Source organism: Jaculus jaculus, chromosome 6, assembly GCF_020740685.1.
Source record: "Jaculus jaculus isolate mJacJac1 chromosome 6, mJacJac1.mat.Y.cur, whole genome shotgun sequence".
Lineage (NCBI taxonomy): Eukaryota > Metazoa > Chordata > Mammalia > Rodentia > Dipodidae > Jaculus > Jaculus jaculus.
The window spans coordinates 71,073,506-71,087,342 of NC_059107.1; the positions used below are offsets into that span (position 1 = coordinate 71,073,506).

The 13,837-nt window shown below is 39.6% G+C and overlaps 1 protein-coding gene across 3 annotated transcripts in view; it reads left to right on the forward strand.

Moving 5' to 3' along the window:
• The window catches only part of Adarb2 (adenosine deaminase RNA specific B2 (inactive)), a 646,431-nt gene that overhangs the window by 615,237 nt on the left and 17,357 nt on the right, over positions 1 to 13,837 (forward strand). The gene's annotated exons all lie outside the window — the stretch shown is intronic.

Here is a 13,837-nt window from a genome sequence, read left to right on the forward strand (position 1 = left end):
TGTGCCAAACACTGGCATGGGGAAACTGGCTATAAAGCCCATAAGCCCACCCCCAACAATACACTCCCTCCAGGAGGCATTAATTCCCAAATATCCATCAGCTGGGAACCTAGCATTCAGAACACCTAAGTTTATGGGGGACACCTGAATCAAACCACCACAGCCAGTATCACAGAACACTGGAAAAATTTGAGTCCTCAGGAGTTGGTTATTAAATTTTCAAGCAGTTTTGAAAATTCACTATTAAATTCAGTCATTATTTTTAAAAATTAAAATACATAAATACAATTAATTACCAATTAATTTTATTACCAAATTATATTATGACAAAAGTAACATTCAAAATTCACCACTTTAAAATTCCATTATTAGTGTGTGTGATCTAGAAGTTATGTATGTCCGCTGTGTCTATCCAGGAGGCAGTACGAAGTGGTGTGCTATTTCACAAACCACTTTACTTCCTCCCAATCTATGCTACCAATCATGCTGCAATGGGACAACAGAAAGAATGCAGTCTGTTGAAGGGTACTGAATGCTGAAGAAATGTCCTGTTCTTCAAAGTCTGCTTTATTCCCCCCTGGACTAACAAATTGGCACTCCACCTGATATTATGGAGTATAAGAAATGCAAAAAAGAGAGAGTCATTGAATTTGCAGCACAATCTTGTGTTTTGGAAATGTCCATGGGCAGTGTGAAGCAGGTTTGCTGGATGCCTGCATGGAGACCTAATGGAGCAATGATGATGGATGCAGTGGAGATGCTAGGACCATGACAGGGCTGTTAAGGAAAGATGACAGCCCTGATGAAGTTTTCTGGGACTGTGAGTAGCCTAGGTGGAGGGGTGGAATTGGAATTGCTGAGACCTATTGCTGGTTAGAATTACCAGACTTGGAGACTTGTCACTAACTACAGTTGTTATACTTGGAGCTACAGAGTTTGATGTTTGCCCTATTTAAATCTTGTGTTGGGTGAATATTTCTTTGCTATGTCCAAGGCCATCTTTTGCAGTTTGTTTATTCTGTGTTATGGGTGTTTTTGTTGTTGTTGGTATTATGGCTCAGTTAAAAGATCTCAGTCTATGGGAGTGTTTGAACATCTTTGGGATTGATAAAAAAAAAACTATGGGGATTTTTAAAGTTGGACTGAAACATTTCATTTTATTGCATTAAACGTCATGGATCGTTATCAGTTTATGGGAGCCAGGGGCAGAATGTGGTAATTCAGGTGTTCCTCATCCACTTAGGTGTACTGAATGCTAGGTTCTAAGCTGATGGAGATTTGAGAATTAATGCCTCCCGGAGGCAATGTATCATTAAGGGTGGACTTATGGGCATTATAGGCAGTTTCCCCTTGCCAGTGTTTGGCACACTTTCCTGTTCCTGATGTTGGCCAGGAGGTGATGTCCACCCTCTGCTCATGCCACTATTTTCCCCTGCCATCATGGAGCTTCCCCTAGAGTCTGTAAGCTAAAATAACCCCCTTTTTCCCCACAAGCTGCTCTTGGTCAAGTGATTTCTACCAGCAATGCAAACCTGACTGCAACAATGTGACTTTAATGTATTAATAGGAAAACAAATTAATAAAAGTGTCTTTAATTAAGGTAGAAAAAGTACAGCAACTGGAAAAATCCCTGATTCTCTTTGAAAATTCATTTTGATATTAAGGTGAACTAAAGCTTGTTGTATCCAGTGATCCAAACAGTAAACAAAGCTATATAATTGGCCACTTGAAGATTAATAATACCTCAGTAATACTATCCCTAATAACAACAGGCATTCTTCTGGGTACAGGATTTTTATGAATAACAACCAATTTCATTTTACAGTGTCAGTGGTATCATTGGTTTATAGGAAAATGTAAAAATGTATTACAGAAAGCTTGAAATTTTTATACTGAGCCATAAAACAACATGGTAAAGAAAATCTCTCACACATTTACTTACACATTGGCTACTGTTCTTCCTCTATCCATGATTTCAGACTTTCTCTAGCATTCAGATGATAACTATCCTTCAATTTGCATGGAGACAGTGAGTGAGGGTCCAGGGCAAACAGTGGTGGCTCTCACTAATGACCACCCCTGATTTCGCCAATTCCATTGTGGGATGAGAGCCTAATTGCAGACCAATCCCTTTGATGACCCATGTCTCCATATGAGAGTCAGCCCACATGCCAGGAGTAGAAGATTCTCATCTATGCCCCTCCATCCATTGTCCTTTTCTTCACCACTCACAAAAATCCTAGAACTATCACAGAACCACAATTCCCCTGCTTCATTTAAAACATTATCTTTAGCTGGAGAGATAGCTTAGTGATTAAAGTGCTTGCCTGCAAAGCCAAAGGACCCATGTAAAGTCAGATGCACAAGGTGGCACATGCATCTGGAATTCATTTGCAGTGGTTAGAAGCCTTGGTGTACCCATTGTCTCTCTCCCTTCCTTCCTCTCTCTCTCTTTCTCTCAAGTAAATAAATTAATAATGGTATTTAAATAACAGGACTCTTGTGCTATGTCTGAACTATGAACTGGGCAGGTACTCATCAACCATGTTCACCCAATAAGACTCTTCTGTTGAGGTGTCTATTTATATCTTGGCTCCCTGACAGATCATGCCTTGCTAAGGAACAACAGTCATGAATTCCCCTAAAGCTTTCAGAACAGTGTTCATCTTAGAAGCTTGGTATATACATCTGACCAAGTAATTATGTAACCAGTTACAGACATGAAGGAATGTTGAAAATATATCAGGTGCTAACTAGTCACCAAGACCAGCCTAGAAGCAATAGAGGGAAAGCAGCTTATGACTTGTAAAGTGCTTGCAGTATGAGGATGAGTATCTGTTTGGATCCACAGAACCCACTTAAAAAGCTAGGTGCTATAACAGGTGTCTGCAATCCCAGCATGTGTGCAACAAGAGGGGAGACAGAGCCAGGAGAAGATCCCAGAAGATTGTGGGAGCAAATGCAATAGTGAACAATAAAGGTCCCTGACTCAAACAAGGTAGAAAGCAAGGACTGACTTTCAACATTATTCTCTTTCCTCCACTTGTACACCTTGGCATGTCCACACTTTCACTCGCATACACCATACAAATCTGGAATATAGTAGTCCCTTCCCACAGAGGAGAGGAACTGACATGCCAGAATCACAGACAACACAAGGAGAGAACTGCAAGGCTGTGACAATACCTCAGGTTGCAGCAAGTGTCTCAAAGCTTGAAAAATAGGGTATTCTGTGGGTGGGATTGTGGGTGAGAAAAAGCACTCAGGCCCAGACACTGTGAGCAAGAAGAGACCCCACCTGTATTGCCAACGCTGAACAGTGTTTCAAATTTCTTTAAATGAATCTGGTGTTCAAGGTGGCTTGCAGGTCACAGGCAGGTGCTGCTTTATCAATGTCATTATTAATCATCTCATCTCACAGACTCAGGATCTGAGGCTCAGAGAAGTGCATGATATAGGCTCTCATTTGTGATACTTCTTAGCAAGGAGCTGGGGGCCTGGAATATTTCACTTTTCTCAAAAATCTGGTCACCTCCGCACATGCATTCCCAAGTTATTACACAGACTCCATCATAAATTCCTCTGTAGAACTCAAGATATACCTAAGTGTCTTTTTTCTTTGAGGCTCCATTAAGGATGTAGTCTTGGACTGGAAATATGGCTTAGCAGTTAAGGTGCTTGTCTTCAAAGCCTAAGGACTCGTGTTCCACTCTCTAGGTCCCACAAAAACCAGATGTACAAAGTGACACATGCACACAAGGTTGCACATGTGCACAAGGGGGAGTGTATACATCTAGAGTTCTAGTGCAGTAACTGGAGGTCCTGGTGTGCCAATCCTGTCCCTCCCCCCATACAGAAAAAAGGCCAGTTTGTTGGGTTTTCCTCAAAAAAATAAAAGTAAAAATATAGTCTCCTTGCTGTAACACAGGCAAGTGCCTTTGACTTTGCATGAGTGAGGCGGCACTGTCCTCTCGAAGCAGCAGTGGGGGTGGACAAGTTCTGATTGCCCTCCAAAGCTGCAAAGCCCAAGACTGGGCAGATTAGATGCAGGAATCATGTTCAGAGAGGGCACAAGCTCATTACTTTCCCTTTGATGGGAAAAAATAGCCCTGAGTCTGACCTGGGGATGTGCCAGGTAATTTTTTTTCCAAAAATAATTGTGAGGGGTTGGGAAGACAGTTCAGTCAGTAAAGTGCTTGCTTTATGTGCATGAGGACCTGAGTTCAATCCCTATTACCCACACAAAATGCTGTGGATGGCAGTGTACACCTGTAATCCTAGTACTAAGGAAACATAGACAAGGGGCCACTAGAACTTGCTCAACAGCTATTCTAGCCTACTTGGTGAAGTCTAGGCCAATGAGAAACACTGTCTCAAAAAGAAGTGAATGGCATACTTGAAGACCAACACCAACCTCAGGGTTGTCCTCTGGAGTCCACATGGACCCCTACACATACTTGCATCCACATACATACAAATATGTATATACATATGGGTAAACACTATACACATACACATAGGCAAAAAAAAATATTGTTGTAAGTTTTTCAAAAATTTGGTATCAAATATAGAAAACAAAATCAGATTGTTTTGTTTGAAACAGTCATCAGAATTTTTTGGAAAATTACTAGGACAAAAAAATCTTCTGCATGTGATATTTCTTTTTCTAGGTCTTTCAGTCTAGAAGAAATATTACTGAAAACCCTGGAGCTAAAATAAAAGCTCATTGCAAAGTTCCAAATAAGGTGAACTAAACTCCTTGTATGTCAGTTGGCTTACACAGGAAACAAAACTTACTCTCTAAAACTACACACTGTTCTAAATGTCCTTGTAATTGTAGCAGGTTGGTGGCTGGGGCAAGATCTTAAGTTCAAGACCAGCCTGGGCTATATAGCAAGATAATGTCTCACAAAACCAAGTGCTGGCTATAGTTTAATGATATTGTACTTGCCTGATGTGTTCAAGATCCTAGATTTAATACCCAGGAAAAGCAATAATAATGATAAATTTTAAAACCCCCAGGTAATAAAAGTAATGAAGAAAGAGTTCAAGTAACAAACTGAGAAGCCCCCTCTGAAATAGCAGCTCAAAATGAATGGTATTCGTGTCACTATAAAGGAATACACAAGCCAGGCATGGTACATGTCTATAACCCCAGATCTCAGTATACTGAAGCAGGAGGATCACCACGAGTTGAAGATGATCCTGGGCTACATAGTGGATTTGAGACCAACCCAGTCTACATAGAGAAACTGTTCCTACTCCTCAATGAAAAGTGAAATATAATAAAGAAAAATAAAGAAACAGAATAGCAAATATCCCAACAGCTACAAAAATGAGTGGCCAACTGTTGCTATATTCCTGTTATTTTTAAAAAATATTTTATTTATTTGCAAGTAGAGTGAGAGGAAGAGAGAGTGAATGAGCCTCTAGCCTTTACAAATGAACTCCAGATGAATGTACCACTCAACATCCGGTTTTTCATGGGTACTGGTAATTGAATCTTGGTCACTAGGCTTTGCAAGAAAGCACCTTTACCACTAAATAATTTCTCCATGCCCCTGGTAATCTTTTCAACTTACATTTTCCTGTTGTTGATATTTTGCTTCATATGCCAATGGCTTACAAGCTATTGTTCAACACTGTAACCATGGCTCTATGAAAATGAACTGACCCTTCAATACAGACATAATGTTACATCTAATAGCCCTGCCATTGGGAGGTTAATTCCTCATCTGGATGTCTGTAATGTTTCCAGGTGATTGCTACTCTGAGGAGTATTTCCAATGATACCTGTGTACAAAGGAATTCCTACGTAGGGCACAATTCCTCAAAGAGAAATTATGATAGAGCCTACCTGTGATAAATATTAGACTGGGTTCTCATAAACAGAAGACAAGATGGAATTACCTGGGATATAGAGACCTAAATGGTGTCCTAACGATGATAAGTCCATGTTTCATTCCCCAAACATATCTAATGGTTGGGTTGGATAATGGAGATGTGCACCCTATTTGGTAACCTTTAAGTGCATCCAAGATACATCCTTGTGAGAGAGAGGCAAAGCATCAGCTTTGGTCAGAGAAACTCCTATTTGAAGTGGTCAATGGTAAATGACTACAGAGACTCATAACTGGTCAGAATAGTGAGAATATGAGACTCAGCCATAAACAAGATGAAAACAGTAACAACATAAGAGCCAGAGGAAGGAATGGAGAGTGATGGAAAGCTGTCTTTGTAGCATAATATTGCTATTGCACTCTCAAGCTCACAGCAGTTGTGACTGCCAGCATAAGACTTGCAGAAGACTGGGTATATCAACATTATGTCATGCGGAGAAAGGGCCATAAGGTCCTGTTCCTGCTTGAGGTCTTACTGGTTAATAATTACTGGTTGCTGGGGAGAGAGACCCATTTTCTTTGGTGGTGTAGCTACTGGCAAATGCTTCTATAAAGACTCCCTTGTTCAGGATCCTGTGCATAACACTAATAAAATTCATTGGCTCACATAAAAAGAAAGGAAAGGAGTGCAGCAGAAAGGGGCAGACATATAGATACAAGGAAGAAGGAAGGACAAAAAGGGCAAATAAGAGAAAGACAGAGGAAGTTTAGGGACTGAAGAACACATACATAGGCAAAGGCTATTATGACAACAGTGACAGAAGTTGAATTGATACAGGCAGAAACCAAGGAACACCAAAAATTTCATGCAGCTTCCAGCAGCCAAAAGAGTGAGGAAGGGAAAGCATGATCCCACTGATACAGTGATTTTAGACTTTTCATCTCTAGAATCATATGAGAATAGATTTCTGTTGTTTTAACCCACTCTGTTCATGGTCATTTGCTACAGAGCCTTAGGAAACCAGTACAGCATCCTAATGGAAATTTTTGTTTAGCTTATCTCATTGGAAACCATTAAACCACATTTAAAACAAAACAAACAAAAACATGGTAAAATATGTTCCTAAAATCCCACCTCTATCAGCACCCTTAAAGACTAAATGAATCTGTAGAAACTGGATTGTTTTACTTCATCAGTGAAAATTTGCCATCAAAACCACAAATTAAGATTGAGGAGCAGCCGGGTGTGGTGGCACATGCCTTTAATCCCAGTACTCGGGAGGCAGAGGTAGGAGGATGACGACCACAAGTTCGAGGCCACCCTGATGCTACATAGTGAATTCCAGGTCATCCTGAGCTACAGTGAGACCCTACCTTGAAAAAAAAGAAAAGAAAAGATTGAGGAGCATACCACCATCTTACCTGTCCTACCAGTGGAACAAAAAACAGGTGACAGCAATTGTTATGGTTACATGTCACATTCCTATAGAAAGAGTTAGTTTTCATGCCCTGCACAGTCAATTGCAGGCAAAAGCTACAGTCTTCTTAAGGAATTGGGAAAAACAGAGTGGTAGTTTTTGCTTTTGCCTGTAAGAAGCCAAACTTGAGTGTCATATACAAATCTAAATCTTGTGCAATTAATGCCCCTTTAGATGTGGTTTCTAATTTTAAGTATCTATGCCTGATTATTGATCACAGTGTGTCTTTAAATGAACAGATTAAAATTTTCTCCATTAAAAAATAAACTGTAAAAAATGATAGCTGCTTTCTGGAGAGTGAGGCAATGTCTGACTCTTAACTCACATTCTGATTGTGTAAAGCAAGCTCTTCTTCCCATCAAAGACCTGCTGCTCCATGTCCCCTCAAAGTACTCCTGGCTTCCCTCCCCCACCCGGCCCTAGACTACATGGGGTTTATTCATTGGTACCTTATATTTAAGGTATGATCAACTCTATGGAAGTCAAGTGAAAGTGTTAGTACTTTCTCATCTCATTTTTTTTATTTTTGAGATTGGTTCTCACTATGTAGCCCAGGCTGGCCTGGAACTTGCTGCCTAGCCTAGGGTTGCCTCAAACTCGTGATCCTCCTACCTCAACCTCTCAAATTTCTGTGCTACTGGTGCATACCATCATAGCCCAGTTTAAAAAATGTTCTTGGGCTGGAGAGATGGCTTAGCGGTTAAGCACTTGCCTGTGAAGCCTAAGGACCCCGGTTCGAGGCTCGGTTCCCCAGGTCCCACGTTAGCCAGATGCACAAGGGGGTGCATGCGTCTGGCGTTCATTTGCAGAGGCTGGAAGCCCTGGCGTGCCCGTTTTCTCTCTCTCCCGCTGTCTGTCTTTCTCTCTGTGTCTGTTGCTCTCAAATAAATAAATAAATAATTTTAAAAAATTCTTAAAAAAAATGTTCTTACCTCTTTTTTCACATGATTTTTACATTATGATTTTTATGACAGCTTTTAAGTGAATTTTGTACAATCTCCCATGATGAAAATAGTGAGTGATCAAATGCATGACACTTTTAAAAATCAAAAACAGTAACAATTCAAGGATAGCTTGGTATCTCCTGCCCTGTTACTGCTGCAACAACTCCATAAAGTAGACAGAATGACCAGATCAAACCAACCTGAGATGGCTTGCTGCTCCTCCCCAGGACGTTGCCCAGAGATGTGGAGAGAACAGGGGGCTGGGAAGCCTGGTTCTGCAAAACAGAACTGGCCATCTAGACCAATAAACAAGAGATACCATAAATACACAAAGAAAGAGAATGAACAAAATGCATTCTAAGACAGACATCAGTCCACTGACAACTAACAAGAGGCACTGGGCAAGCAACTGGTTGGACATGAGATTCTAATAGAAGAAGGTGCATGGAGGAGGTCAGAGAGCCCTAGCCAGGAACATGATGGCATATTCCACAGGTAATTGGGCAAATAGTATGACTGTCATATCTATTTTCTTTCCATGTTTATATCATTATTTATTTAATCAATTTCCTAGTAAGAGGCAACTAGGTTATTTCCAGGTTTTTAATTTTGTTTTGTCTTATTTTTTCCTTTACAAATAATTCTTTAATGTCCATCCTCATACATATATCATGACCTTTTATTGAGAATATAACAATGAGATCAATTCCTAGAAGTGATAATATTGATTTCAAGTATTATAACTCTTCTCTTTTACTTAGGAAAGCCAATGAAAGTTAATTAGTTAACTATAAATGGGATAAAAAGTGATCATGCCTTGGAATTATTATCTTTGTAAAAGTGTGGGGAGGGAGATATGACTTTGGAAAAGGTGTATAGAGGAACATGAATACCAATCTCTAGATGGATAGAAAATTAAATGATCTCCTATAATCCTCAAATGTCCTGAGAAGCAGACAGTACCACACTGACTCTATTCCAATATGGAGTCTGGAAATTTCCAGAGTCCCACAGTACTTGAACCATCTAGAGGACTTGTCACATCACAAGTGCTGGACCCCACCCCAGGGTCTCTGATTCAGCAGGTCTGGAGTGGGACCTGAGAGTGTGCTACCATGTTGGATATAGGCTGTCTTTCCTTATTCACTGGTTCATTCTCCAGGCTCTTTCCTTATTCACTGCTTCGTTCTCCAGGCTCTTTCCTTATTCACTGTTTGGTTCTCCAGGCTCTTTCCTTATTCACTGTTTCATTCTCCAGGCTCTTTCCTTATTCACTGCTTCGTTCTCCAGGCTCTTTCCTTATTCACTGTTTGGTTCTCCAGGCTCTTTCCTTATTCACTGTTTCATTCTCCAGGCTCTTTCCTTATTCACTGTTTCATTCTCCAAGCTAGCTGGCCCAGGAGCTTCTGGAGATTCTCCTGTCTCCACTTCCCTTATAACAGTAACAATGCCCATAGCACATGACTTTCTCATAGGCTCTGGACATCCAAACTCAGGTACTTATACTGGCAAAGCAAGCACACATCCCCAAAGTTGTACCATTTTGCAAGACTACATTAAAGTGGTATAAACAATAGGAAGGGAGAAAAATTGTCCAAAGCATATGCCACTAATGGCTGTTCCTTCTTACTTCTAAAGTGCATACCTATGGGGACAGTATGATATAGAGCCTATCCTCAAAGGAATCTTATAATTTTCTCATTGTAATTTTGAGGCCATGGTTCAAATTCAGCAAGGAAATTACATCCCTTGGCTAAAGAAAGGCAACCTTTTCTAAGATCTTTTCCCCCACTTATCTGTGGTATTTCAATGATTGACAAACAGACAAAAATATATTTATTTAGGGATTATCTATATTGAAAACTAGACATGGGATTTCTGTCTCTGTCAACATTGCAGTCATCTCAGCTATTTGAACAAAAGGAGAGGTATTTTTCCATTCAATCCTGAATGCCGAGAATTCTCCAGTTCATATTCAGAAAGACATTTAGTTTTATGGATCATGTTAGCTGACTAAGTTTAAACTCCTATAGTCAGGCAAAGAGAAGTTTGGTTTTTCTCTTTATTGTAAAGGTTATTAGGAGGAAATCAGATGTAGAAGTTATTTGTCTTTAAACAATCCTGCAGAATCTGAACCAGTCAAAAATGCTCCAGAAGTTTTGTTCAAATCCAATACTTTGATGGTTGCAAAGAACTACGACATCTCTTCTGTAAATATTCATGTTATTGTTTAAGGCTTGACTTGTTTGAAGAAAGTTCTTTGTTATAGATGGGAAAATGTGCATTTCCTGGCTTTTAATTGATAAGAAAAATTTTAATATTTTTAATTTTAAGTTATTTATTTGAGAGAGAGAAAGAAAGAGGCAGATAGAGAGAAAGAGAATGATTAATAGGCCCCACTTGTGTTGTTTGTAACCCAAAAGTACATTGGTGCAAATAATAACCTTTTGGCATAATTTCCCAGAAACCTTTGCTACAAGTTATAACCTTTTTTTTGGCATACTTTCCCATCATGTTAAAATCTAAAACAGAGATGTCTAAAATACTAGCTGGCAGCAATCCTGTTAAATTAGTCCTTAGTTTTTTTTAATTAATGAGTTATATTTATTTGGACAGTTGTTTTGGGTTGTGTGTTTGAAACTGAGTCCTGTTACATAGCCAGCAACTTAAATTCCTTCTGCCACAGAATCCTCAGGATTCTACCTCAGATTGCTGGGATGCTATTATTCCTGACATCCTTCTCATACTAAGTCCTCATGTTTCTGATTTAAGAGAATAAACCAAGGGCTGGAGAGATGGCTTGGCGGTTAAGCGCTTGCCTGTGAAGCCTAAGGACCCCAGTTGGAGGCTCAATTCCCCAGGACCTACGTTAGCCAGACACACAAGGGGGTGCACGCGTCTGGAGTTCATTTGCAGTGGCTGGAAGCCCTGGCACGCCCATTCTCTGTCTCTCTCTATCTGCCTCTTTCTCTGTTTGTCACTCTCAAATAAATAATTTTTTTTTTAAGAGAATGAACCAAATCCTTCAAGCACTACTAAAATTCACCAACATTGTTCTTTCAAAGAAAAACCCAAATTGCACAAAACACCTCTCCTAGCTCTACTAGACATTCTGTAACTATCAGTGAAAACTGGGGATGCTAAAAAGATACACAGTTGGTGTGTTGGACTGTAGTAATGAAAATACCAATCAATGCTGAAACGTTAGTGCCAAATGAAGGAGTCCCAAAGCATCAATAAATAAAGACATGTACTTCTTTTAGATATACCCTTTCCCTCAGAAGCCTCAGCTATTTACCCTATTATAAGATTATGTGTATCTGCAGACTGCCTTTTCCTAGCTTTCTGAGAGGAGCAAACGATATGACTTATAGAAATGCCCACAATATTTTTTAACTGAAGTTATGCAAATCTGATAGACTTAAAGTAAATGTCTCATAAAACCAATGACTGTTTAAATTGTAGGACTAAATTGTTTGTATATAAATATTACCTTTTATATTCCATTTTAGTTTTATGTAGATGAACACATTACTTTAATGACCTGCATTTACAGAGGGAGACTGAGAGAGTTGCTCCCTGAAATTCTCACCAGCCAGATGGCTGCCTTTTCTTGCATGAGATTAAAAGATGTTTCTCATTCACCGCCATGCTTCTGAGGCAAATTAATATTGCTAGCTAAATTGCTTGTGTTTTCTGAATAAAATTTAAAGAGAACTTTTTAAAGCAATTGGTGTCACTGGTTCTCAGAGCAGATTGCTCTCCAGGTAGAGAGACATGCGGTAATTAATGGAAAGAATTCTGTGTTAATTGACTGCTTCAGGAAGGGAAATATAATGACTCCTTATTAATCATGAAAAGAGATGTACAGCATGGAGGTCCCACAATAATTGCTCGAACTGTGGAGAAATGTTAATTAATGAAAGAACAATGATGTAAGAAATTAGCTGCATAATGCTTGCCACCAATGGAGGTTGAATTCTAAACACATTATTTAGAGTGGAAACCACAAAATCAGTAGCAGATATGCAAAACCTCTTATCTTAAATTTAGGGGACAAAAAAATCTTACAATTCTCCTTGCACTTTTGTTGAAGAAACAAAAACATTTGGACAGAGCTATATTTATTTCTATGAAAATGGCCCTGTCATTCACTCTGATCTGGGCTTTTAAAATAATAATAAAAAAAAATCCCCAGATGAAAACAAAGTCATTTATTAATGTCACTTAATTTTAGCATAATAGGTCATTCTGACTGCTAAGGACAAAAGGAATAGAAGACAGTACTTTTCCCTAAACTGAAATAGACAAATTTAATTTTGTATTATTTCCCAGCTAATATAAAGAAAAATTCAGAGTGCCGCAGCCACTGCAATTGAACTCCAGATGCTCGTGCTACCTAGTGTGCATGTGAACTTGTGCTTGTGTCACCTTTGTGCATCTGGCTTACATGGGATCTGGAGAGAGACCAAATATGATCCTTAGATGTCTCAGACAAGTTCTTTAACTGCTATGTCATCTCTCCAGCTCTTTGTTCTTTTTTAAAAAAAAAAAAAAGAAAGTAATTATTTATTTGAGAGAATGAGCACATCAGAGCCTCTAGCCACCACAAATAAAATCCAGATGTATCTGGCTTTAGGTGAGTACTGGGGAAGGAAACCTAGGTCCTTCGGTTTTGCTAAGCCATCTCTCCAGCCCCTCTTTTTTTTTTTTTTTTTTTTTTTGCAGTAGGGTTTCACTCTAGCCCAGGCTGATCTGGAATTCACTATGTAGTCTCTGGGTGGCCTCAAACTCATGATGACCCTCCTATCTCTGCCTCCCAAGTACTGGGATTAAAGGCATGAGCCACCACAACTGGCTGGTGCATGTCTTTAATTCCAGCACTTGGTAGTCAGAGATAGGATAACTATGAGTTCCTGGCCAGCCTGAGACTAAATTCCAGGTCAACCTGAGCTAGAGAAAGACCTTACTTGAAAAAAAAATTAAGGGAGGGGTTGGAAAAATTACTTAATGGTTAAGGTGCTTGCCTGCAAAGTCTAATAACCTGTGTTTGATTCCCCAGTACCCACGTAAAGCCAGATATACAAAGTGGTACATGCATCTGGAGTTTGTTTGCAGTGGATGGAGACCACTGTCTCAGTCTCTCTCTCTCTCTCTCTCTCTCTCTCTCTCTCTCTCTCTCTCTCTCTCTCTCTCCCTCCTTGAAAATAAATAAATAAATAAATAAAAAATTCAAATTCATTTGGAGGATTCAGTGCTTTCTAAGCAATCTAATTTTAAGTCCTCAAGAGAGCATACAGCTTCCTCTCTTAACAATTCAGTTCTAGAAAAAGGAAGTTAAGTTTACTAACATGCAAAGGTACTCCTAGAGCTCAACCTCAAAGCCTTAGGGCCACCCAGAATGATGGCTGATATCCTGCTGGCTCTGCTGTGCCTTGGGAGCTCCCAGGCTAGCTTTCTTCAGCCTGGGAAAAGTGACAATTGAGAACCAGGAAGCTGCAGGGTGGGTGGACTATGGGCTGCTTTTCCAGCAGGAATGAAAATATTGCTGACTTCACCATTGCTTTTCCTAACA